The 27,142-nt window shown below is 45.6% G+C and overlaps 1 pseudogene; it reads left to right on the plus strand.

The window, feature by feature from the left end:
* Positions 1–8,388: 8,388 nt before the first annotated feature.
* Positions 8,389–26,971, plus strand: LOC109943353 (probable protein phosphatase 2C 48; annotated as a pseudogene).
* The last annotated feature ends 171 nt before the right edge of the window (positions 26,972–27,142 follow it).

Genomic DNA, 27,142 nt, shown 5'->3' on the forward strand with positions numbered 1-27,142 from the left:
CTTTTTTAAACAAGCTTTGAAGTGTCGATTCAAATGCCCAGTGCCACGAGCAGAATCTGTACTCAACTCAGTTTTACAATAGTGACATATAGCAATATAACTTTTTATACCATCGTCGATAATCTCCCGCTTATTCATATGCTTCCAGCATTCTGCCCTAGAAACAGATGGTTTAGCACCCTTTACTGGCACATCAACACCAATATCCCCATCTGCTGGTAAGGAACTAGAACCAGACTCAGCCCCTCTACTACCATCTACTGGTACTGGTAAGGAAAAGGAACTAGAACCAGATACAGGCTCAGTGCCACCACCATCTGCTGGTACTCGTAAAGAGGGACTACAAACAGGTCGAGACCCAGGGACTTCAATGGTAGGGGAGAATTCACTAGAAATAGGATTGCTGGAATAATCTTTCTTACTACTACAAAAAGCTTTTCTACCAGCTACCCTCTTCCTCCCCATTGTAGAGCAAATGAATACAGATCTAGCAAGTGAGCAGCAAGGAAACTACGGTACTCTAGTGTATAAATAAAGCACGAGTTCGAGCCCATTAGTCGGCATGATTCAACTAGGTGAGAATGTAAGGAGAAAGCACTTACTGCCGCCTCGATTGAGCACTTGAGCCTTGAGCACTTACTGGGAAACATACTTGCCGTTGGCGAAGCAGTAAGTGCATGGAATTGGAAGAGACGGTGACGGGGAAACATACCTGGCGGCGCTTCGATTCCTGACGCTTCGATTACTGGCTGCGCGGAGACTGGAACTGGAACGGGAGGTGGCGGCGCGGCGCCCTGGAGACTGTGACGGGGCGACGGCGTGGTGCCCTGGAACTGGAGACTGGTGTTGGCCCGGGTTAGGGTTTAGGCGGTGGCGCGGCGCCCTGGAGAGTGGAGATAGAAATGAGACGTCGCGGTATAAATGAAATGCGCGTGCGACGGTGCGAAGTGCGAACCGACCCAAACCCTAAAGGCCTAAACGCGTGCGAACTGCGAACCACCGTGCCATTTTCGTGTCGGGCTGACCCGGGCACGGCCCATTATCCCGTGTCGTGTTATTTAGGCCATCAGGCCGAAACAATAAGCACGGCCCAGCACGCTAATCGTACCGTACTGACCCAAGTTCTTCTCTTCCATGCTGGGCCAAACTTCGAGCTTTCAAATTCGTGCCGGGCCAGACCCGTGCTGGCCCGATGGGCGGGTGCCCAATTTAATAGGACTACCTTTCCCTACACAGTCACGTCACGTTCATTTCCTTACACAGGACGCTTTCCTTTTTCCTTTCATGCATGGTGCTGCTGGGCGCTTTCCTTTCCATGCACGTCACGTTTGCATGCAGCCGCAGACCAAGGGACAAGGGTGGGTAAAACAAAATCCTGTGAACAAATCTTTCTGGGGCGACCCCCAGGCCACTGCACGACGGGCGCTGGAACGCGTGGTCATCGGCTCATCGCAACATTTTCCTCGCGGGGGAGGCCACCAGTTACTTCTGATATGCCCGATGCCGTCCATGTTGGATTCAAGGGCATCCGGATGGGATGGGTAAGAAAGCGTTTGAGTATACGACTAATTACAGAAAAACTGGTGCTTTAGTAGAGTAGAACCACCCCATCATTGCCGTTATTCTCTGCCGGTAGCAATTCTCAGTGATACGTTCTGACCCGGCAGTAATTACCATTTCGTCTATAGTGTTTTAGCTTAAAGTAAAAAAATATTCCCTCCATTCTTTTTATTTATCGCCATTTATTTCGAAAATAAACTAGCGAACAATAAATATTCGTGAATAAAGGTAGTCAAAGATTTATACCAGCAGGCAAAAACAGGTTTCGAGCGAGATGCTAGCTGTTCTATAGGGTAACTGATATGTTATACGATTTATTAATTTACCGGAAAATAGGGCTTTATCAAATTAAAAAAAGCTGGCTTTTGCAACAAGCTACATAAAGCAGCTTTTGGCAACTGCGCCGTCATGTCTATTTTATTACATACAATCACAACTGAAGGAAATTCCTATTATTACTATTATTATTATTATTATTATTATTATTATTATTATTATTATTATTATTATTATTATTATTATTATTATTATTATTATTATTATTATTATTATTATATATTAAAACAGGGAGCATTCTTGCACTATCCACGTCACCATTTTTTTTGTGCTCCATACGATCTAAAATGAACGGTCCTTCAAACATATGCAAAGCTGGGAGCAACAATGAGCTACTACAAGTCTACAACATCCACGTGACCTTTAGATTTCTCAACCTGTCAACCATTCGATCAAAATATAGCGGCGCCTAGAATCACTCCGCGTATCAGCAGTTCAGCACAAAAGCGGTGTCCGCCTCGAAGAGCTGCGATAGTTCTAGACAGCAAAAAGCAAATGATATTCCTGGACGTGACGTCCCTGTACACGAGCGTTCACTAGTACAGATAAACTCTATAGTGGCGGTCGTAAACCTATTTACAGTGGCGTTTTTCGTAACCGCCAGTGCTAGGGATCAGTAGAAATCACCATTTTTACAGACGGGCAACTGAGAACCGCCAGTGAAAATCGATGAAGCTGATGTCAATAACTGCACTAATGGGTTGCACAAGGAGAGGTTGGAATCTGATGCAGAGCAGATCGCAGGGAACAAGATTGATGGAGCTGAAGCTAGAGCACATGACAACAATAAGCTGAGGAGGGGTGATCGGACAAGGAAGCTGAATCCCAAGTACTATGGCGCCAACTGGCTGTAATAGGGTCCACTTAGTTTTGGTTCTCAGTATAAAGTGATACAACTGCTCTATTGTAAAGTGACTTTTGGCTATTGGCAAACTTGAACAGAAAGAAATAGAAAACCACAAACCTGCTGCCGAGAGAAATACTGAGAGTGCTTAACATTTGGTATTCAGAGCTGGATCATCACCACGAGTACAACACAAGACTCCAAGCCAAAGCAGGAGCGATGGCGCCTCCGAGGGTGGAAGATCCGATGGCGCAGTTGATGGCTAAAATTGATGAAGGCAACAAGGAGACGTGCCGACACATGGAGGCGGTCCATGCTTCTATGGAGAAGATGGAGGCTACAGTTCAAGGGCTGGTGTCCGATCGCAACGAATTTCAGAAGTGGCGGCCAGATATCGAGAAGAAAGTGGTGGAGATGGCAGAATCTCCGAAGAAACTTCAAACCCAGATGGGTAAGACGCCGCCGAAGACCTTCACTGCTCCAGCGGCTACCCCGCTGGGCACGATGCCAGTGTCGACGTCGCCAAAGACCTTCACTGCTCCAGCGGCTACCCCGCTGGGCACGATGCCAGTGGGTATCGGCGTTCCAGCAACCACTACATCATCTACGTTGATTGGAGATATGGCGACGGGTTCTAAGCTGCACCGCACGGCGGATCCGTTTCGGTGACCTGCTACTGAGCAGGAGATGAATCGGATGTCTACACTTACAGGAGGTATGAACACATCGAACCCCTATGCTCCTTGGTTGTTCGGCCAAAGTCCCATGAGTCAATTTGCATCACTGAACTGGTCACAAGGTTTTGGTGGAAATTTGCCCCAGATGAGTTTTCCAGTGTTTGATGGATCTAACCCGAAACTGTGGAGGAGCAGATGTGAAACCTATTTTGAGTATTATGTTGTTCCGGTGGAAATGTGGATTCGCCTGGCTACAATGCATTTTGAGGGTCCAGCCTTATTTTGGTTGCAGTCGATGGAAGGAAGAACCAGGGAAATGAACTGGGGTGAGCTCTATGCAGCGCTGATTACCCGATTTGGTCGCGATCAGCACAATTTACTCATCAGGCAATTCTATCACATATACCAAACTGGATCAGTGTCGGATTATATTGAACAATTTGATGTGTTCTTGCACCAGCTGTTGGCCCATGAGAATCATCTAACAACCACTATGGTTACTGCTCGATTTGTGGATGGACTCAAAGATGATCTTAAGGCGGTGGTAATCACACAGCGCCCAGCTGACCTTGACACTGCATGTTCTTTAGCTTTGTTACAGAATGAAGTAATGAGTAATACTGGACGCCGAGATCTAAGGAGACCAGATATCAATTCATTCAACAGATCTCCAAACAAGGCCAACACGTTACCTCTGCTGTCAGGTAACCGAGCATCTGGTTTTCGGAAGAACGCAGATCAGGAACAAATTGGGGTGCTAAAGGTGAGGGAAGTAAAATGGCAGCCCTCAAGGAATATAGGAAGGCCAAGGGACTGTGTTTTAAATGTGGAGAAAAATGGGGCCAACTTCACAAATGCTCCAACACAGTGCCTTTACATCTAGTGGAGGAGATGTGGGCGTTAAGCATAACTGACCTTGACTTGGTGGTGGAATCTGAGGAGACCGTCATGGGCATGAGCAGGAAAGTGTGCTGGCAATATCCATAGCAGCAGTGTCAGGCATCGAAGGAAACAAAACTATCAGGCTGTGGGCATCTATCTACTGTCAGCAAGTTCTGATACTAGTGGATTCTGGAAGTTCAGCAAGCTTTATGAACACTCATTTGACAGGAGTAATGACAGGAGTGCAGCCTTTATCAGTGCCGTTGCAGGTAAAGGTAGCTGATGGAAGAAATTATGGAGTACACATGTAATGCCGGATTGCCAGTGGCTGCGTGGGGGCAATACTTTTGTCCATGATTTTAAAATACTATCGTTAAGTGGTTATGATTTAATACTGGGAATGGATTGGTTGGAGAAATATAGTCCCATGTCGATACATTAGTTCCTGTATAAGGGAAAAACCAGTACAGTTACAGGGTGTCTTGCCTAACACCCAGTCATGTCCAACACTTAGTTGTATTCAGTTTGATTCGCTTATCAAACAAGAAGTCATTGAGCAGTTGCTGGAGTTACAGGTGACTTTGTCTGATCAGCAAATGGAGATGCCTACTGTGGTTACAGAATTGGTTAATCAATTTACTCATCTGTTCGAAGAGCCAAAGGAGTTACCTCCAAAGAGATGGATTGATCATGTCATACCCTTAATTCCAGGAGCTCAAGCTTTTCGGTTGAGACCATATCGATGTACTCCACAACAGAAAGATGAAATTGAAAAACAAGTGGCTGAAATGCTGAAAAATGGTATTATTCAATAGAGTACTAGTCCATTTGCCTCACCTGTGTTACTGGTTAAGAAGAAAGATGGTGAGTGGCGACTCTGTGTTGATTACCGTCAACTTAATGCCTACACGGTGAAGAATAGATATCCTATGCCTATATTCGATGAGATAGTAGATGAATTTAGTGGAGCAGCTATTTTTTCCAAGCTAGATCATCGAGTGGGGTACCATCAGATACGGATCAAAGAAGGGGATGAGCCAAAAACCGCTTTTCAAACTCATTCCGGTCATTTTGAATATCGGGTCATGCCATTTGGATTAACGGGGGCACCAGCTACATTTCAAGAGTTCATGAATCATATTTTAGCTCCGCTGCTATGCAAGTGTGTGGTTGTATTTTTGGATGATGTGCTTGTCTATAGTTCTAGCCACTTGCAGCATTTAAAGGCAGTGTTTCAAATACTCATGCATCACTTACACTTAAAAAGATCTAAGTGTTTGATAGCTCAAACTACCTTGGAATTTCTGGGTCATGTGATCAGTGCACATGGGGTTTCCATTGATCCAGGCAAGGTGCAAATTGTTCAGAATTGGCCAGTTCCAACTTGCGTTAAGGACCTCCGCAGTTTCTTGGGCATGGCTAGCTACTACAGAAAGTTTGTGCGTCATTTTGGGATTATCAGCAAACCCCTCACTAATCTTTTACGCAAAGACACAGTGTTTGTGTGGACAAGTGAAACTCAGCAGTCCTTTGACATATTAAAGCAAGCCCTAGCTGAAGCACCTGTGTTAAGTATCCCTAACTTTCAGAAGACATTTGTGATTGAGACTGATGCTAGTGGAGGGGGTATTGGAGCGGTGTTACAGCAAGAAGGTCACCCAATTGCTTATATTAGTAAGGCACTTGGGGCAAGGAATTTGGGATTATCCATTTATGAAAAAGAATGTTTGGCTATTCTTTTTGCTGTCGATCATTGGCGTTCATATTTGCAACATGGAGAATTTCTTATCAAAACAGATCAACAAAGTCTCATTCACCTTGATGATCAAAGAGTGTCTACGGCTTGGCAACAGAAGGCATTGACAAACTGTTGGGCTTACAATACAAGATCGTGTACCATAAGGGGATAGATAACAGGCTGGCTGACGCTTTGTCACGCCGGCCTGGATTGGAACAAGATGGGCCACATCTTCAGCTGAATGCAGTGGCAGTTTCCACCATAGTTCCGAATTGGTTACTACAGATAGTGCAAGGCTACGAGCAGGATCCTAATGCTCAACAGATTCTACAGAAGCTTGCAACTGGAACTAGTACTGGCCGTACACTCTCACAAATGGAGTCATCAGACATAAGGGCCGTATTTGGTTGGCGCTAATCCCATTTTGCAGCAGACTGTTACGACAGCAATGCACAGCAGTGCCTTAGGGGGCCACTCTGGTTTGTCTGTTACATACCGAAGACTCAAAATGACATTTGCATGGCCTGGCATGAAACAACAAGTGAAGGAATTTGTGCAATCTTGTCTCATATGCCAACAGGCCAAACCTGACAAGGCCAAGTATCCGGGACTTCTTCTTCCACTTCCAATTCCTTCGCATGCATGGCACACAGTCAGCCTAGACTTTATCACTAGTTTACCACAGTCTGGTCGTTCGAATTGCATTTTAGTGGTGGTCGATAAATTCTCCAAATATGCCCATTTTATTCCCTTGACTCACCCATTTACAGCTCCGTCCGTAGCTAAAGTATATTTGTCTGAGGTCTATCGACTCCATGGGCTGCCGGCTGCAATGATTTCTGATCGAGATCCTGTCTTTACCAGTCGTCTATGGCAGGAATTATTCAAACTTGCTAGCACTCAATTATGTCTCAGCAGTTCTTATCATCCTCAGTCCAATGGACAAACAGAGCGGGTGAATCAGTGCCTCGAAACTTATCTTCGTTGTTTCGTACAATCTGCTCCGAAGAAATGGGCGAGTTTGCTACCATTGGCGGAGTTTTGGTACAACACTTGTCCCCATTCAACTCTGGGCACTTCTCCATTTGAAGTATTATATGGTCACTCTCCTCTCCATTTTGGGCTTACTGACAATGGCCAGTGCACTGTTCCTGACCTTCACGAGTTGTTGAAAGAACATCAGTTGATGCTCCAACAGGTTAAAATGCATCTCCATCGGGCACAACAACGTATGAAGAGACAGGCTGACAAGGGAAGAACTGACCGTGTCTTGGAAGTGGGCCAACAAGTATTTCTCAAATTACAACCTTACTATCAAACTTCAGTGGTTGCTCGCCCTTATCCCAAACTAGCATTTCGGTTCTTTGGTCCATTTGAAATTACTCGTAAGATTAACCCTGTGGCTTATGAGCTAGCTCTTCCACCAGGCTCAGGCATTCATCTGGTGTTTCACGTTTCCCAATTGAAGCCTAAAGTGGGATCCAATGCCCCGGTTAGTAGCACAATTCCAGATGTGTTTACTGGATTACATGTACCTGAGGAGATCCTAGATTCCAAACTAGTTTGGCATGGTGGCAAGACTGTTGCTCAAGTTTTGGTGAAATGGTCTGGCTGGGATCCATCTCTGGCCACCTGGGAGGACGAACAGGTGATGAGGTAGTCATTTCCCTGTGCGCCAGCTTGGGGACAAGTTGAGTTTTTAGGGGGGGGAATATGTTAACAACTGCACTAATGGGTTGCACAAGGAGAGGTTGGAAGCTGATGGAGAGCAGATCGCAGGGAACAAGGTTGATGAAGCTGAAGCTGGAGCACATGACAACAATAAGCTGAGGAGGGGTGATCGGACAAGGAAGCTAAATCCCAAGTACTATGGCGCCAACTGGCTGTAATAGGGCCCACTTAGTTTTGATTCTCGGTATAAAGTGATACACCTGCTCTATTGTAAAGTGACTTTTGGCTATTGGCAAACTTGAACAAAAAGAAATAGAAAACCACAAACCTGTTGCCGAGAGAAATACTGGGAGTGCTTAACAATGGAGGACAACACGCTCTGCAAGGTGGCCTCCGCTCCTGGTAACCTCGTTGGTGAGCGACCCACCGTGGTACTCAGCGCCCAACGCGGCACGGGAGCCAAGGCAAGGCACGATGTGTAGCGAGGACTGAGGCCCCGGAGGACATGGTTCTCGCGCTGCAGCTGCACCATGGCCCCGACGGCGCACGCCGTCTTGACCGCCAATAGGTCACTCGAGGCTTCATCGAAGGCGAGCCACACCACGGTGCTTGACGCGCCGCAGCGAGAGTACGCACACGCCGGAGTTTAGTCCAGTTCAATGGCGTTGAGCAGCGGAGCAATGCCCTTCTTCAAGCTGCTGCAGTGCTGCGACTGGAGTAAATCCTCTGCCTCCTGGAACTATCCCAAGGTGCACGCGCAAACGCACAGTGCTCTTGGTTTCCCACCTTTGATTCTTGCTTCCTTCACTTCACAGCTCTTGGTATAGGGAATCATTCTCCTACATTTATCATCTTCTGACATTGCACTTATGTTTTCTTTTTTCCCGTTTTTTCCGTCGTTATCTGTTTGTCTAAACAATTTTATTTAGTTGTACTACACTACAAGTCTTTAACAAGAGATGAGAAGTCATTTCATCATGAGTGCAGAAATAGCAAGTATGGATTAAAACTTGATACAGAGAGTGAGATAGAAAAAGAAATCAGTGTTTAATGAACAAGACAAGTCAAAGACATTAATTCGGATATCACAACTGTTGGTGCATTTTTGGGCACCAATCACTCAATACGAACCGTGGCAGTGCTCTCTGCACAGGCACGGACGGTCCGTGGCCTGGGGCTGGACAGTCCACGACCTGGTACAGGGGCTGGCGTTCCCTGCCTGACGGCCGGGCGGTCCGCGCGTGCGCAGGGGGCGGTGAAGGTTGCCGGCGGCGCCTGGATCTCGCTCTCGGGAGGGACCCGTCGGGGAGGAGAGATCCCAGGTGATGTCTAGGCTCGGCCAGCCGACCTAGACTCCTCTAATCGACGTAGAGTCGAAGAGAAGCGGAGACTTTGGGGATTGGAATACTAAACTAGGGTAAACTAGAACTACTCCTATTGCATAAGGTAAAAACGAGAAATAGATTTGATTTGATCGATTATTGTGTTTCAATCGGCCGTAGCCCTTCATCTATATTGTTGGGGACTTGTTCTCAAATACTATGAATTAAGAACAAGGCAACACAAGATATTAAATGTTAATGCCCTTCGTCCTTCGAAGCATTATTTCCCTTAGGATATAATGATCTTCAGACGAAGCTTATGAAGGACATACCTTCATAAACACAATATACGTTAAATAAAAGAAGGAGCATATGACATATGAAACAACATAAACTGTCATACAACATTATTAACTCATTATTATTCATTATATCATCATGTAAAAGCAGGAACAATATTGAATTACAAGGGTACCTTCGGCTTGTCAGAAGGCAAAAAAGCACAAGCGTGACGCAAAAGCAGGTACAAGTCAGCGTGAACAGTACGGGGTACTGTTCATCTATTTATAGGCACATGACGCAACCTGTGAGAAATTACAGTCATGACCTTTACATTTACTATTATCTTATAGAAAAACCTATGAGGACTGAATAGCCTTTTCCCCTTTAAGCCGGTTCCTTTTCTCGTGATTGAGCCGAAGCTCCTTTGTGCATAGCTTCGGAGCGGTGACAACCTTCGTCACGATCATGTCCCCATCCTATATGCCTTTTAATCTTGAATCCGAAGATACCTGTTTATAAATCAAACTTGACAAACACTGTTAAATTACGTTTTTGAGGACCTTCGGAGGACGAAGGCCCCTAACAGTAGCCCCTCGCAGTATTAATTTGTTTTAGGATAACGAATTCAGACTGCGACATGGACGAAGGCCTTAAGCCGAAGGTCCGGAAAAACACCTTCCTTTTGCTAGAATAGCAACATACAATGACAGTCGGGACCCTCTAATTTGGAACGTGCTGAGCGTATAAATAAGAACTCACCCTGACCACATTTGGTACGCTGTTTTTGCCACTTGCTTTGTTTGCTCAATTTTTAGCTCTTGCTCACCAACGCTTGCTTAGTTTCTCAAGCTTTCTAAGCTTCGGTTTGGAGGATACATTTTCGCCATTTCCGAAGAAAAGATGTCTCAAGACAAGAAGACAGTTGCTGAGACGAAACTAACTGAAGAGGAGAAGCTCCTTGAGGAGAAGACTGCAGGATTTGTTGAGTCAATAGCAAAAACAAATACAGAGAAGATTACTAAAGAAATACTGGAAGGCTTGTCTGAAGATACTGATGATAGCGACAGCTATGATGTGGAGAGTGGAGGCGAAGACTCTGAAGATCGGCCTTGGCGACTAAGTCATGCAGTCTTCGGGAAAACAACTATCAAACAGAGTCATCTTGATAATATGGTATTTTGGAGATATGTCTATTGTGAGGGCTGACGTAGACAGGGTCGTTCCTGCTCCCGAAGAAAACAAAGTTGTGATCTTCCGAAGCTTCTTCAAAGCTGGACTTCGGTTCCCGTTGAGCAGATTTGCGGTTGAAGTTTTAAAGACATACCAGATTTTCCTTCACCAGATCACTCCCGAAGTAGTTATTAGAATGGGGATCTTCGTCTGGGCTGTGAGAAGTCAAGGTCTAGAGCCAAGTGCAAGATGTTTTTGCAGTATGCATGAACTTTCGTATGAGACGAAGGCCTGAGGTAAAGAACAATATCATAACAATTTCGGTTGCTATAGCTTCGTTGCTCGCTCTGGCGCAAGCTACCCAGTGCCAACGTTTCGGAAGAGATGGCCCGGGGCCTGGATGGAAGAGTGGTTTTATGTGAAAAATGATTTGAAGGCGAGAGAAGACATTAAAGACATTATCATGCGCCCCATCTGGTACCGCTTTGGCCTTCGAAAGCCGAAGGTAGAAATTGATGAGGCAGCCGAAGCATGCCGAAGGGCCTTCAGCATAGTTTACTCTTTTATTGGGACAAGAGACTTACTTCAAGAACATATAGCCTATAGGATATGGCCACTTGTAGATAGCTGGGAAATGCCGAAAGAAACCATCACTATCCCTAGCGAAGGCGGCCTGGTTCGATTGAAATACACCTTCAGGTACGTAGATAAATTTGATGAACCAAATGATGACTGGCTGAAAAGTATCGAAGCTATAAGTGATGAACTGCTTGGGGCGTATTCCAAAGCAGAAGATAATGCATTATCTGCATCCTTCGGGAGCTGGAAAAAGAAAAGATTAAATAGGGTTTTTGATGCTATTGGATTTGTGTACCCCGACTACTGCAACCCACTGCGGGGACGGGGAAAGAAGAGGAAAACTGTTGCTTCGACCAAGGCTGCTGCTTCGGCCACTCCAGATGAGCCTGCGCCGAAGAGCAAGAAATTGAAGGTTCTCACCCATCGACCACGCTATATTGAGCCGGCCGTGGTACCTGAGCTTGGTGAGAAGATCTCTTCAGCTGCTGAATCAAAGGAGCCCATTCCTTCTACGCAGAAAACTGAAGAACTGGCTACCATGCCAAAGGCACCCTCAGCCGAGCAAAATGAGGCAGAGACTGATAAAGGTAAGGCCGAAGAGCCAAAAACTGAAAAAAATGTTAGGAATTTTAAGCCCTTCGGCGGAAGTAACAGTGCCGAAGGCACAAAAAAGTCTTGCGGCAACCCCGAAAAGAAAAAAGGATGGTAAATGTACTAGATGTGCTAGAAACAGTAAAGGCTTCAAGCTCTACTCCTTCAAGGAAAATTGCCGAGGGTTCGAAAATGCAAACTGAAGCTGAGACAGAGCCGGCCGAAACTGAAGCTGCAGTAGGCCAAACTAGTGCGGAAGCTGGGCCTTCAGAGCCTACTAAGAAAAAACCTTCGGAAATTGAAGAGAAAGCAGCAGAGGAAGAGGCTGTAGATCAAACTTTGCCTGAAAAAACTGCCGCTCCTGCTCCCGAAGCTTTAAAAGAAAGTATTGAATATATCATTCGTCATGCTTCGGGAAAAAGACTCTCTAAAGAAGAAGAACGAGAAGCTCAACACTATGCCCAGAAGCTGAAATATCCAAAGGGGGCATTAGTGTTCAACGGCAGCGGAGAAGAAGATTTTTTTGTACTGTCTCCCGGATAGCAAAGAGATATCTGTTTGCCGGGAGATGGGTAGAAGCTTCGGGTTCCCAACGTTAGAAGATGGCCTCTCAGTACTGTCGAAGGATGAATTGGCCGACAGTTTGGCATATAATAGTATAAAGGTGCGAAAATCAATTTTTGTATTTAAAAACGAATTATTTCACTTGTTTATACTTAATACTATACTCCTTTTGCAGGGCTTGATCCTTAGCAATGCCCTCAGGGCACAGAAAAATATCGAAGATGAAGGGTGCACAATGGCTCTGAACAACCTTCGTTCAGAGGTGATTGAACTAAGGAACGAGGCCTTGAAAAGGATAAAATATTAATTTCATTGGTAAACAAGATAAAAGAAGATGAAGCTAGTTCCAAAGTTCAAGCTGAGGCCTAGAAAAGTGAAATTGAAGACCTTCGAAAATAGTTAGCCGATGCCAAATTAAAATGCGCTGTTGCCGAAGCTGATCGAGATGCCAGCGAATACTGGAAAAATTATTTTGAAAAAACAGTTGCAGAGCTTCGCGCATCCAAAGAAAGATGCTTTGAAAAATTTGTGGATTGTGTGAGAAAGATAAAGACTAGCTTCGCCAACATGGGCGCCTACTCAAATGAAGACAACTTCATACGGGGCGACCCTGAGGGCGTCATCGAGTGGATCAGTAATGAAGCCGAAGCTTTTGAGGAGATTTTGAGTGACTGTGGGGACGTCTGCGCATTTTCTGGCGCGAGAGGAGTTGCAACCGTCCTGGAGAAGGGGGGTTGCGAACATGTTAAAACCTTGGCCCAAGCCGAAGCTGCCTTTTCTGTTGATGACACGAAGGACCCTTCGGCTGAAGCAAGTTTATTGGGCGGCAAATTTTTTACTGATATTTGGGAAAATGGCGGCCGAGGGATGGCTCATGAAATAATGAAGAAGAGCGAAAAAGATATTCATGACGCTCGAGAAACAACGAAAGCAGCTGAAAAAGCTGCGGAACTTGAAAGACAGATATGTATTACTTAATAGCTTTTAACTTTGGTGTTTATTTTTGTGACTTCGAACTAATTTATGTCTTCTACCGCAGCTGAACTATCTCCTCCCCCCAAGCCATTTAACCCACTGGCCGACCCAGAAACAAAGAAAGCAATAGAAATTATTAATATGGCTGAAGCTATTGTAGACGAAGTTGTTACCAAACTACTGACCGAAGCTGCAGAAAAAGTTCTGAAGGAAGAAGAGTAGCTATTGTAAAAACATTTCTAGAATATTAATGTAACATTTGCTGAACTATGATTGTAATATTTGATGTTTATAGATTTGAATGTAATATATGAATGGTTTGTAATTCAGTTCTTTGCGATGCATGAAACTTTATGTACATACCGTTTTTGAGCCTTCGGCGAAAAAACACCTTCCCTTCTTTTCATGCTTCGTAAAGAAGAGCTTTTATGCTTCGTAAAAATCATCCATACTTTGTAAAACATCAATGCTTCGTAAACAATAGATCCCTTTTTCCGCATCAGAACTGATGAAGCTGTAATTCTCAGCTTACTTTGTGCCTTGGCATCTTTTCATTTTTTGTAAAGCATTGCCCAAAGATCGGCCTCGTTTTCAATTGATGTCATTGATGTGATATGATGTATGATGTGATGCTATGCGATATGATGCGATGATATGATGCAAAGAATGATGCTAATGCCGAAGACACATACCCACGCTGAAACACAATATCTGTGTCCCCTTAGGAACCATCAAAAATCTCTTTGTCGTTTATTTTCAGCTTCACCGCTTATTTTTCGGTGTAAGTTCTGCATCCCCTAAGGAACGTCTTTTGAACTTCTTCGCCTTCTATTTCGGCGGTATTCGCGTTGACTTTTCGCGCTTCGCCTTATATTTCGGCGGTATTTGGCTCTGCATTCCCTTTGGAACGACTTTTGAGCAGAAAACTTACACTGCTCTCCCTTGGGAACGGTTTTTTGAAGCTTCGGCAAACTTACGTTGCGCTCTTTAAGAACGACTTTTTGTAGCTTCGGTGAAACTTTCACTGCAATTTTTAGCTCCGCATTCCTGAAGGAATATCTCTTTGTAGCTTTGGCATTCTCATAAGTCTGTGACGATGGTATATTTCATTTTGACATAAACGAAGCTAGTACAGGAAGTTAAAAAATAACAAGAAAACTAGGTTTACATTGATTGTTCCTTATTAAAAAGAAAACGACAGTGAATGTAAAACTGTGCCAAAGGTAGGATATCTCTTAATAGATGTGTTTTGATGCCGGCATAGTACTATTAACTGTGCGAGCTTCAGACCCCTCCTTAAAATCTCGCTGCTGATGGGTCTGTTGACTCCCTTCTGGCTGCTGACCTCGTGAGTAGGCAGGCTGTAGTGGCGGCGGAGGTGGAAGCTGTGGCCAAAAAACTTGCGGCTGACTAGCCAAAGCAACAGAAGTTGCAGGATGATTACCCACATATTCTGGTATGTAGGGTGAATGACAAGAAGCAGTGTGCAGGACCTGCTTCGTTTGACTTCGTGGGGCTTCGGCTTCTCCAATCTCTTTTTGCTTTTGGATGGTGATTTGACACGTTCTTGTATTGTGGCCCTTGTCTTCACCACAAAATAGGTAGTAGATCTTCCTGGGCTGGTCCCCATATCTTCCTCCGAAGCCCCTGGCGCCTCTGCCTCTTGGAGCTGGCGGCCAGAAAGAGCTTTGTTGCTGCCCCGAAGCTTGCGAAGAATACTGCGGCCTCTGCTGTTGACTTCCTCTGTCATCACTCTAGGTGGAGTTGTGAATTGACCTGACGTGCCTCGGGTGGATTCTTCCTCCAAAGCCCCTGGTCATTTCAGAGAACCTGTATGCTTCCTCCCTTCTTTGGGAGAAGTCATTGTCAGCCCGGATGTACTCATCCATCTTCTAAAGCAGCTTCTCCAGAGTCTGTGGGGGCTTTCTAGCGAAATACTGAGCAGTAGGTCCTGGACGAAGCCCCTTAATCATGGCTTCAATGACAATTTCATTGGGCAATGTAGGCGCTTGTGCTCTAAGACGCAAGAACCTTCAGACATATGCCTGGAGGTACTCCTCATGATCTTGCGTGCATTGAAACAAGGCCTGAGCTGTGACTGGCTTCGTTTGGAAGCCTTGGAAACTTGTCACCAGCATATCCTTGAGCTTCTGCCAAGAAGTAATGGTCCCTGGCCGAAGAGAAGAATACCATGTTTGGGCCACATTCCGAACTGCCATGACGAAGGACTTGGCCATGATAGCTGCATTGCCTCCATATGAAGATATAGTTGCTTCATAACTCATCAAAAACTGCTTGGGTCTGAATGCCCATCATACATAGGAAGCTGAGGTGGCTTGTATGATGGAGGCCATGGAATAGCCTGCAGTTCTGCTGCCAAGGGAGAAGCATCATCAGAAGTAAAGGTATCATGATTAAAATCATCATACCATCCATCGTCGTTGAACAAGCCTTCTTGATGAAGCGCCCTGTGTTGGGGCCTTCGATCTTGTTCGTCTTGAGCAAGATGGCGTACTTCTTCAGTGGCTTCGTCGATCTGCCTTTGAAGATCAGCCAGTCGGGCCATCTTCTCCTTCTTCCTTTGTACTTGCTGATGGATTATCTCCATGTTTCTGATTTCTTGGTCCAACTTCTCCTCTTGGAGTGTTGGACTAGTGGCCTTCCTCTTCTGGCTTCGGGCCTCTCGAAGAGAGAGGGTCTCCTGATTTGGGTCCAGTGGCTGAAGTGCAGCAGCCCCTGGCGTTGAAGCTTTCTTCGGCGGCATGATGAAGGTCGGTGCTTGCCGAAGGTGGTCGAAAAAGGGTTCACCGGAGGTGGGCGCCAATGTTGGGGACTTGTTCTCAAATACTATGAATTAAGAACAAGGCAACACAAGATATTAAATGTTAATGCCCTTCGTCCTTCGAAGCATTATTTCCCTTAGGATATAATGATCTTCAGACAAAGGTTATGAAGGACATACCTTCATAAACACAATATACGTTAAATAAAAGAAGGAGCATATGACATATGAAACAACATAAACTGTCATACAACATTATTAACTCATTATTATTCATTATATCATCATGTAAAAGCAGGAACAATATTGAATTACAAGGGTACCTTCGGCTTGTCAGAAGGCAAAAAAGCACAAGCGTGACGCAAAAGCAGGTACAAGTCAGCGTGAATAGTTCGGGGGTACTGTTCATCTATTTATAGGCATAGGACGCAGCCTGTGAGAAATTACAGTCATGCCCTTTACATTTACTATTATCTTATAGAAAAACCTATGAGGACTGAATAGCCTTTTCCCCTTTAAGTAGGTTCCTTTTCTCGTGATTGAGCCGAAGCTCCTTTGTGCATAGCTTCATAGCGGCGACAACCTTTGTCACGATCATGTCCCCATCCTATATGCCTTTTAATCCTGAATTCGAAGATACCTGTTTACAAATCAAACTTGACAAACACTGTTAAATTACATTTTTGAGGACCTTCGGAGGATGAAGGCCCCCAACATATATAAAGGGGGAGGTCTGGATCCGCTTCGAACTGATTTCCGAGTTAATCCCACGGTTTTAGGTAACAAATCCCGCGAGAAACTAGGAACGCTAATTGTCTCTGCGCACATGTGGACCGTCCGCGCCGCCACCGCGGACAGTCCGTACCGCAGACCGTCTGGCCTCAGGGCCGGACCATCCGCAAGGCCATTTTTGGCTTCCAACATATGCCCCCCTGCCTTTTGGTGAAGGTTGACGAACCAAAAGCATATGAACTAAACCTGATGTAAGTCACCAGCTTTTCAAAATAGAGATCATTCAATAAAGCACCAATGTTTAAAGGTTGTTTTGGATTGTATCTTTCTCGGCCACGACCATTTGTGCATCAAAATGAATAGAATGGAGGTGCCCCCCAGCCTGGATAGACAAAGGGACTATACACGTACCATGGATTCATCGTCGTGCCATTCCACATTTGAGTAGGACAATATACCAACGATGAATAAACGGGTGGAAAGTATCCTGGTCTCATAGGATGAACAGGCGATGCTTGTCGCGTCGCCTTTTGGGCCGTTTTGTTTGTCCGTTTCGTTTTACCAGGTGACCGATGTTTCTTTGTTGACCGATCACGTGGAATAGTCTTTTTGCTAGCATTTTCGGAGAGCAACTGATCGAAAGTAGGGTCGACTTTGATCAGCCGACTATATGTAATTTGACCTTGCGTCTTTTTCCTTGCTACGTGTAGAGGCTGACGCCTTTGGTCATAGGTGGACTGTCCGACTGAGTTAGCCGGACCGTTTGTCTGAGCACCAGACCGTCCGCACGTAGGTGCCGGACCATCTGCGATGCTCGGGCTAGGCTGATGTGTTTGGTTCATTAATTGTTCCTGCCCCTCGGCGTCTTCGAACCTTTTAGCCTTCTCGCCCGAAGCCTTTCGAGCAATCTCCTTTTGTGATATAATTGACATGCGAGGATCGCCAATGACGATGCCCTTGCCTTTGCCTTTATCGGCCATTTCGGGCCGAACCAAGACCTTTTTGCATGTGAGTTCTATTGTATTAACAGGAAAAGGTTGTGTGTCTACTTGCATCTCCTAAAAAACCAATCGGCCCTCATTTATGGCCGATTGTATCTATTGACGAAAAACATTACAATCATTGGTGGCATGAGAAAAGGAATTATGCCACTTACAATAAGCACGCCTCTTTAGTTCATCAGGAGGAGGAATAGTATGAGTTAATTTAATGTTGCCATTTTTTAGTAACTCGTCAAATATTTTATCACATTTGGCAACATTAAAAGTAAACTTAACTTCTTCTTGTCGATTCTTTCGAATCGACTGTAAAGTAGAACATGCGGAAGGTTTAGCCTGTCCTGGCCAAACTAGTTCGGCGGTGTATACATCCATGGATTCATCGTCCGAATTATCGTATGCCACTAGATGCATCTTATAGTTAGCCGATTTTGATGTTTCCTTACTTCAGCTTTCACAGGTCATAGCCCGCTGGTGCAAGTGTACTAGTGAAAAGAATTGGATGCCATCTAATTTTTCTTTTAAGTAGGGTCGCAACCCATTGAAAGCTAGCCCTGTTAGTTGTTTTTCTGCGACATGGATCTAAAAGCATCGGTTTCTAGTGTCCCAGAACCTCCGGATATAGTCATTAACCGATTCTTCAGGCCCCTGTCGGACTGAGGCTAAGTCAGCCAATTCTAATTCATGTGCTCCTGAGAAAAAGTGTTCATGAAATTTCCGCTCTAATTCTTCCCAAGAGTTAATAGAGTTTGGTGGCAAGGCTGCGTACCAAGCGAATGCAGTATCAGTAAGGGACAACGAGAATAAACGAACGCGGTAGGCTTCTCCATTAGCCAATTCTCCCAAGTGTGCTATGAATTGGCTTATATGTTCATGTGTGCTTTTCCCACCTTCACCAGAAAATTTAGAGAAGTCTGGTATTCTAGTTCCCTGTGGATACGGCACGGTGTCGAATCGGTGGCTATAAGGCTTCCGATACAATTGCCCTGTATCTGACACACTAACACCGAGTTTGTTCCTGAACACCCCAGCAACTTCGTCTCTGATCCTCTCCGCCATGTCTGGCGACCAGCCATTGAGTTTGTGGGTGGAAATCTCAGGTTGCCTAACATCACTCTATCGGCTTTCCTCCCAGGGATGTTTGAGGTGTGTATTAGGTGTCCTATTAATGTCACCAGCTCCTGCCCTATACCTCTCAGGCTCTCTTGTGGCCGAACAATATTCAGCCCTATGTCCATGAGGTGGTATGGTATGATTATAATGCGTTGCTGGTGGGGCACCATAATGTTGCTGCGATGAATGTGGAAACTGTGCATATTGCGCAGCTCTCGGCTCTGCGTACGCATATCCGGACGGTCCGGCGTAAGAGGCCGGATGGTCTGCGACCTGGCCAAATGGTCCGAAGGTATATCCAGATTGTCCAGCCGTATATGGTGCTACGTGGGTAGTCTCGTACCCAGACCGTCTATCGTAAAGAACTGGACGGTCCGCGATCGGGCCAAATGGTCCAGGGCTGTACCCAGACGGATCAGTCATATATGGCGCGACTTGGGCAGTCTGCGCGTGGACTCGTGTAGAGTCGGATGGTCCGGCGTAATACGTCGGCCGGTTCATGCCATATCCGGACGGTCCGACGTAAGATGGCGGACGGTCCGCAACATATCCGAACGGTCCGGCGTGTTGCACCAGACGGTCTGTGATGGGGCCGAATTGTTCGGGGTTGTACCCTGATGGTCCGACCATGTACGGTGCGACCTGAGCATTTTGTGTGCGGGCCTGCATCGGGTCGGATGGTCCGACGAAATACGCCGGACGGTCCATAGTATAACCGAACTGTCTGAGATGATGCTCGGACGGTCCAGCCGCGTCCAGTACCTATCGTGTGCCTAGTGGTTGCGGCTGTGATGGTGACACAAAAGCGTGCATCGGCATACCATGTGATGGCTGGGTCAAGGGTGACCCGTTTATAGCCGATGTGTTTGATGTGGGTGGCTCTGTATTAGACTCTCACGATGGAAAGCTAGGAGCAGCTGATTTCTCGTATTCACGTAGATGCATTTTAATAGATTCATCTACATACTGCTTTAACTGATCTCCTCATTGATCCATGAAAGTCGTAAGAGATAGATCTGGAGTACTTACAGCGGGACCCTGAAGTGGAGGTAGGAGAGATTCCATATCGATCTCCCCTTGACGGATGATCTTCTGGTGGCGATCCACCGTGAAGTGTGACAAGTACTTTTCCGCCGCCTCCTTGCGCCGTTCAGAGAGTTTATGCAGCAGTTCCGCCTCTCCTTGTCGCGTTGTTCGTTCCATTGCCGCATCACCTCCTTCTCTTCATGCATTACAAGGTCTTCAAAGGGTCTTTGGTCATCAGCCGGGAGCGTCTCCATGGCCAGCTTGATGATGTTGGTGGTGGAGATCTTAGTGTGATCCTTAGAACCGACCATCTATGGGCCGATTGTTAGCAGGTCTAGACACCTAGTCCCTAGCGGAGTCGCCAAAAGTATGTTGGTGCCTTTTTGGGCCACCAATCACTCAATACGAACCATGGTAGTGCTCTCTGCACAGGCGCGGACGGTCCGCGGCCAGGGGCCGGACAGTCCGCGACCTGGTATAGGGGCTGGCGTTCCCTGCCTGACGACCGAACGGTCCGCGCCCTGTGGACGGACGGTCCGCGCGTGCGTAGGGGGCAGCGCAGGTCGCCGGCGGTGCCTGGATCTCGGTCCCAGGAGGGACCCCGTCGAGGAGGAGAGATCCCAGGTGATGTCTAGGCTCGGCCAGCCGACCTAGACTCCTCTAATCGACATAGAGTCGAAGAGAAGCGGAGAATTTGGGGATTGGAATACTAAACTACGGCTAAACTAGAACTACTCCTATTGCATAAGGTAAAAACGAGAAGTAGATTTGATTTGATCGATTGTTGTGTTTCAATCGGCCGTAGCCCTTCATCTATATAAAGGGGGAGGTCTGGATCCGCTTCGAACTGCTTTCCAAGTCAATCCCATGGTTTTAGGTAACAGATCCCGCGAGAAACTAGGAACCCTAGCTGTCTCTGCGCATGCGTGGACCGTCCGCGCCGCCACCTTGGACAGTTCGGATCGCGGACCGTCCGGCCTCAGGGCCGGACCGTCCGCAAGGCCTTTTTTGGCTTCCAACAACAACATAACAAACCTGAGAAGAACTTTGTTAAAGTTGTGCCTCAAGATAAATAATTAGTTTTTTTATTATTGCGCTCCTTTTTTATTTTGCAATGATACAATTAAGTTTCGAAAAAATAACATTATGCTTTCTAGATTATATATGCACCACAGACAATCTTGATACTATTCTATACATGTAAGGAAATGTATATAATGTATATCCTTTGCCGAATAGAAACATTATTGTCAGAGAGAGACTTCATATATTATAAGCCTTGAGCTTCCAATAACTAGAGGAAGCCTAGGCCAGACTGTGCCATCTGGTTGAGTCGGACTAGGCCAGGACATCTATAAAAGCAGCCTAGACTCCTAGGAATTAGGGTTTAGGGTCTGGCGGCGACTGCAACTGCTTGAGGCACGAACGACGGTGGGCGGTGGCCGAACATCGACGACGGCTTCCTGCTGCACGAAACGCGAGTGGCAACGTGAGGCACGAGCGGTGGCCCAAGATGACGTTGGTGAGCGGTGGCCCCAGGCGACGTCGGCGGGCGGCGCTCCAAGACGCGAGCGGCACGGCGGGCATGACTATATGAGGCATGAGCGGTCGTGACTACATGAGGCACGAGGGGCGGCGTGAGCGTCTGCAGTGGCAACGGCCTGATGTCGAGCGACAATGGTGGCGGTGATCGCCTACGCTAGCATCCAAAGACGATGATCTCCTCCGATCCGATGCGTCTTAGGCGTCCTTCGATGAAGACCACCACCGATCTAGTGGCTTTAGAGGCGTTCGCCGATCTGGTGGCCTTAGGGTTGTCCTCTAGTGACGTCCTCCCACCGATCTGTGTTTATACCTTCCATGATTATGTTTTATGCCTACTACTTACACTATTTATGCATTCTATTGAGGATTTTTATGATGAAGAATACGACGTCTCTCACGTGGCTTCGGTTTTTTATGGTAACTACCTAGATTCACACACATTTGTTATGGGGATGTCAAACGTAATATCACACTGACCATTGTAATAACATTACAGATTTTTATTCTTATCACTGTCAATATTTATGCTTAAAATTTAGGATGTTTAAGCTCAAACATGTGGATGCACCCACCAATGTCCCGCATACATATTTTTCGCATGCACAGTAAAAATGGAATCCCTTAATTTATGGTGTTCGTAGCTGCATTAAAATCAAATCCCTTAATAAACTCACCTAATCAACCCCCTAATCAAATCCCTTGATTTATGGTGGTCACATGGATGTGGGAGCTATTGGTTTAAAGTGAATCAACATTTACGCTGTTATCTATCATTATCTATGCTCCAACTTGAGGATTTTTATGATCAGTAATACAAGGCATCAGAGTTATCAACGACTCTCACTTTGGCTCGGTATTTACGATCATAACTAAAGGTTTTTATGTTGAAAATTAAATGTTTTTACGCTCGAACATATAAATGCTTCACCAGTGAACCACATGACAAATTTTTACACAGCGTACCAAGTTGCATAAATACATACATCGTGTAACATAATTAGTATCGATATATATCATAAACTGGTTATGACGAGTCTAGTTGCATGGTTGTTGGAGCGATCCTATATTTATAGAATCATCCAGCGCGCATGCAGTGGACGAAAATATCTTCCAAAATTTTCACGCATGCAATGGAAACTCCCATGATCTGCCATAATTATCGAATCTTGTATAAAAATAGGATCTGTATGCATGTGCCTGCACATGTGCACGTGGTCAAGTGGTTGGGTGAGGTTTTATGCTATATTTATGAACTTTTTACGCTATTTCCTTGAAGCATTTATGTTATTTGCGCAAAAAAACAGAATCACAATTTATCGTGTGCGTCCCACGCGGGGGTTGGGGTGTTGGATCGGGGTTTGACTGATGCACTGGGGAGAGGTTTTGACCTGGTGCACAGAGATGTGGAATGTGGGTGGGCGCACCGGTGCGGTCCAACCAGATCGTAGGGGTAGTCGGCCAGGGCTTCCTCTACCAATTGGAAGTCTATGGCTTCCAATATACTTTCCCTATATATATATATTGGGAGCCTAAGGCTTTCAATTTTTACAGGAAGCTTCAGCCGACCCCTTCACATGCCTAACCAACAACCTCGCGGAAATTAGGGACGGTTTTATGGAAGGTATAATTTAATGGCGAAAATTAGGGCTGTTTGATCAAACGCGCATGCAGGATCTAATTTTTATGGCTTTGACGGTTTTTATGGCAGGTATGATTTTTTGATTGGTTTCACATCCGAAAATTATGGCAGACATAAAAATATGGCATGTGCTACATTGGTGGGCGCACTTCAGGTTCGACATAAAATCTTCTATTTTGAGCATAAAGATCCTTAGTTTTGACCATAAATATCGAGCCAACATGAGAGACGTTGATAACTCTTATATGTTGTATTTATAATCGTAAAAATTGTTAAGTTAGAACATAAATAATGTTTATATATAGCATAAGTGTTGATTCACTTCCAACCAACAACCCTCATTCATGCGACCACCATAAATCAAGGGATTTGACTAGTATAGTTGATTAGGGGATTTAATTAGCTGTGTCAATTACATAATTTGAACTTTTATGGCAGTCAAGAACACTATAAGTCAAGGGATTTCTTTTTGACTTTGCACGTGAAAAATATGACAAACAATACACTAGTGGACACAATCCAGGTTTCAACGTAAGAATCTTCAGTTTTAAGCGTAAAAATCCTCAATTTTAATTAGGGGATTTGTGAAAGCCGCCTAGATGGGGGTGAATAGGCGAAACCTGAAATTTATAAACTTAAACACACACTAAGGCCGGGGTTAGCGTTATAATTAAATTCAAGTCCGAAAGATTGTTTCTCTTGCTAAGAGTTGCTCAAAGGATGCAGATGACGTATGGGAGCAAACTCAAATCAATACTAGCAAGGAAACGTTAGAGAGAGGAAAGAGGGCAAACAAATCAAGCGAGAATCAAAGCGAGTAGACACGGTGATTTGTTTTACCGAGGTTCGGTTCCAAAGAACCTAGTCCCCGTTGAGAAGGCCATAATGGTCAGGTCTATTTCAACCCTTTCCCTCTCTCTGAAACGGTCACATAGATCGAGTGAGCCTTCTCCTTAATCAAATGGATCACTAAGACCCCGCAAGGACCACCACACACTTAGGTGTCTCTTGCTTAGCTTTACAAACACTTAGAAATAGAATGAGGAAGGAAGAAAGGCAATCCAAGCGACAAGAGCAACAAAAGAACACAAATGATCCTCTCACAAGCCCTTAAGCACTAGAGTTGATTTTGGGAACTTGGAGTGGATTGATTGCTTTGATTGTGTCTTGGAGTGTTGGACTTTGCTCTTGCAATGAATGAAAACTTCAGAATGCTTGGATGGCTTTGAATGAGGTGGTTGGGGGTATTTATAGCCCCCCAACCACTTCCTAGCCGTTGGCAAAGCCTGCTGGCGATGGGCACACCGGACAGTCCGGTGGCGCACCGGACAGTCATTGTTCACTGTCCGGTGCGCGCCACGTGAGCGCGTTCGTTAGGGTATAGAGCTGTTGACCATTGGAGGCGTTTGTCTTTTTGCTGCACTGGACAGTCCGGTGACCTCTGACTTCTGTCGTGGCACTGTTTATCACTATTCATCTGAGCAGTCGACCGTTGGCGCGCAGGGAGCCGTTGCTCCGCTGGCTCATCGGACAGTCCGGTGGCACACCGGACAGTTCGGTGAATTTTAGTGGAGCGCACCGAGAAGAAACCCGAGAGTGGCTGGTTTGTTGGTTGGCTGGCCTGGTGCACCGGACACTGTCCGGTGCGTCAAATATCAGCACACTCTAAGTCTTGCTCCAAATTTGATTGTGACCTTAACTGAATTTCTTTCTTGGTTTGTGTTGAACCTTATGCACCTGTGATAAGTGACATCTAGAAAACTAGTTAGTCCACGTGGTTTGTGTTGGACGTCAACCACCAAAATCGATTATAGCAAATGATTAAGTCCATTTTCCCTTTCAATTTGATTAGAGGAGTTGATTATTGGATTTAATTTCTTATGGCAATCACAGACATTATAAAACATGGGATTCTATTTTTTTCTTGTGTACACAGAAAATATTGGAATGCAATACATTGGTGGTGCACCCACAGGTTTCAACGTAAAAATCATCAAGTTTGGACATAACATAGTGTTGAATATAGAATAAATACGGGGCCAACATGACAGATGTGGATATCTTTAGCACGTCGTATTCTTGATCGTAAAATCCTCAAAGGAAAAGCATAAGTAGTGTAATTGTAGACAAACATAAATCATGGAAGCATAAAAAAATATTCTCCCCGTAGTTGGTACAGGAGGTCGTGCGGGCGGGCGGCCACGCGAGGCCTCGTCCTCGCTTGCACACTGGATCGCCACCCCCTCGTCGTCGAGACACAGGGATCCGATCATCGAGATACACCTCCGTCGTTGGAAACCCCACTGCGGGCGATTGACTATGCCTATCATTGTCGAGGTGCTGCCGACACCTACAGCCGAGCATCGCCGTCGTGCAGAACGACGACCCTCGCCACCCATCGCCGCTGGCGCCTCGCGTCGCCGCCGCCACTTGTGCCATGTGTGGCGTCGTCATCGTTCACGCCTCGTGTAGCTGACGCCGTCAAAAAACTTAATATGTGGTAGCCTTGATCGGCTTTTATAGATGGCTTGGACCTGGGTAGGTGGTGCCGCTGGACCGAAAAACTTTGTTGGACCAATGTTTACTGTAGTTATTGAACGCCCAGGGCTCCAAATATATAAACTTTCAAATACTATGCTCGTGTGCATTTATATATACTACTTATTAAGACTGCAAGGGTAGCCTGCCCCATTCCCTGTTTTGGCATTCCCATTCCCCTCCCCGCACAACCCATTCCCACCCGCGACCCCTCAGGAAAATACGAGTAGTAGCTACCGCTACACCACATGTGTGTTTATGTTTACATCTATGATAGGAAACACATCTACTACATCTCTCCCCAAGCCCACCTGCTACCTTTGTACAATGCACAATAGTAAATAAGTATCATTGAGATTCTTGAATTATATTTTTGGATAGAGAGAGTAATATTTAAAGAAGAGCCTTGCATGCAATTTCTTTTGTTTGAATGATGTTTTCAACTTAAATTCCTTTTTTTGCATGTGTGGCATTTATTCTCTGTAATTTTTTTTCATGGATCTAACTTGTGAGTCATTTTCATAAATCAACACCAAGGATGAATCTATGTTTCGTACTTGGAAACCCCGAACAAACAGCACTAGCAGGAGGCGCTCGTGTTGCGGTGGCTCATCGACGCCGAGAAGAAGCTTGGCGACTGCGAGTTCGACCTCTTGAAGTAGTCATATGTGGCCGCATGCACCGCTCTGGACGACAAGCTCCGGCACAGCCACCGCTTGGATACGGTCCAGAGCGGCTGTACCGCGCTATCCGTCATCAAGCAGGGGGACCTCATGGTCGTCGCCAATGTCGACGACTCCTGGGTTGTTTTAGGCACCGCATCCGACGACGGTGCCATCACGCTGTCCATCTCATTGTCCACTTGAAGCTCAACCTACCACGTAAGTTGTTACTGACTGGCCATGAATTTTTGTGTGCTAGAACAACTGTCGTTGCTGACGTTGTGTGAGTGTCCTCGAACATGATGTATGTAGAGGAGTAGCGCATCCGGTGGTGCAACGACGAGGTGTACTACCTCGGTGATGAGCCTGGGGTGCACTTCGTCTGGCAGCCCAGTCAAGAGTCATCGGGACTCGCCATGTCGCGCGCATTCGACGACTACTATATCAAGGACCGTGGCGTCATCTTGGCGCCGGAGGTGACGCAGAGGAGGACCGACAACAATGACCAGTTCGTCATCCTCATCACCATCGGGGTAGTTTTTGTGTGGGCCTACCTTTAATTCTCTTCGAAAACACACACACTTGCCTTTTTGTTTAAGCAATCGCGTATGGTGGTGCGTACCTAATGACTGACGATATACGAGGAAACTTTTTCCGGCATGTGTGGGACGTGCTCTCCAACGATGAGACCATGCAAATTGTGGCATATATTGAAATCTGCATAGTACTGATGGTTGCAATGTAGTAGTGAAACACCTATATTAAAATAATAAAATTTATGTATATAGACATGATCATAAATAGATTATGAAATCTTTTCTCATAACTGTATACACACATTTTGTATATAAGTTATCGTTGTATTATATATTCCCGTACGACACTCACCTCTCTCTATACATATACATACACACAC

The sequence above is a fragment of the Zea mays genome, chromosome 10 (genome assembly GCF_902167145.1).
Source record: "Zea mays cultivar B73 chromosome 10, Zm-B73-REFERENCE-NAM-5.0, whole genome shotgun sequence".
NCBI classification, from domain to species: Eukaryota; Viridiplantae; Streptophyta; class Magnoliopsida; order Poales; family Poaceae; genus Zea; species Zea mays.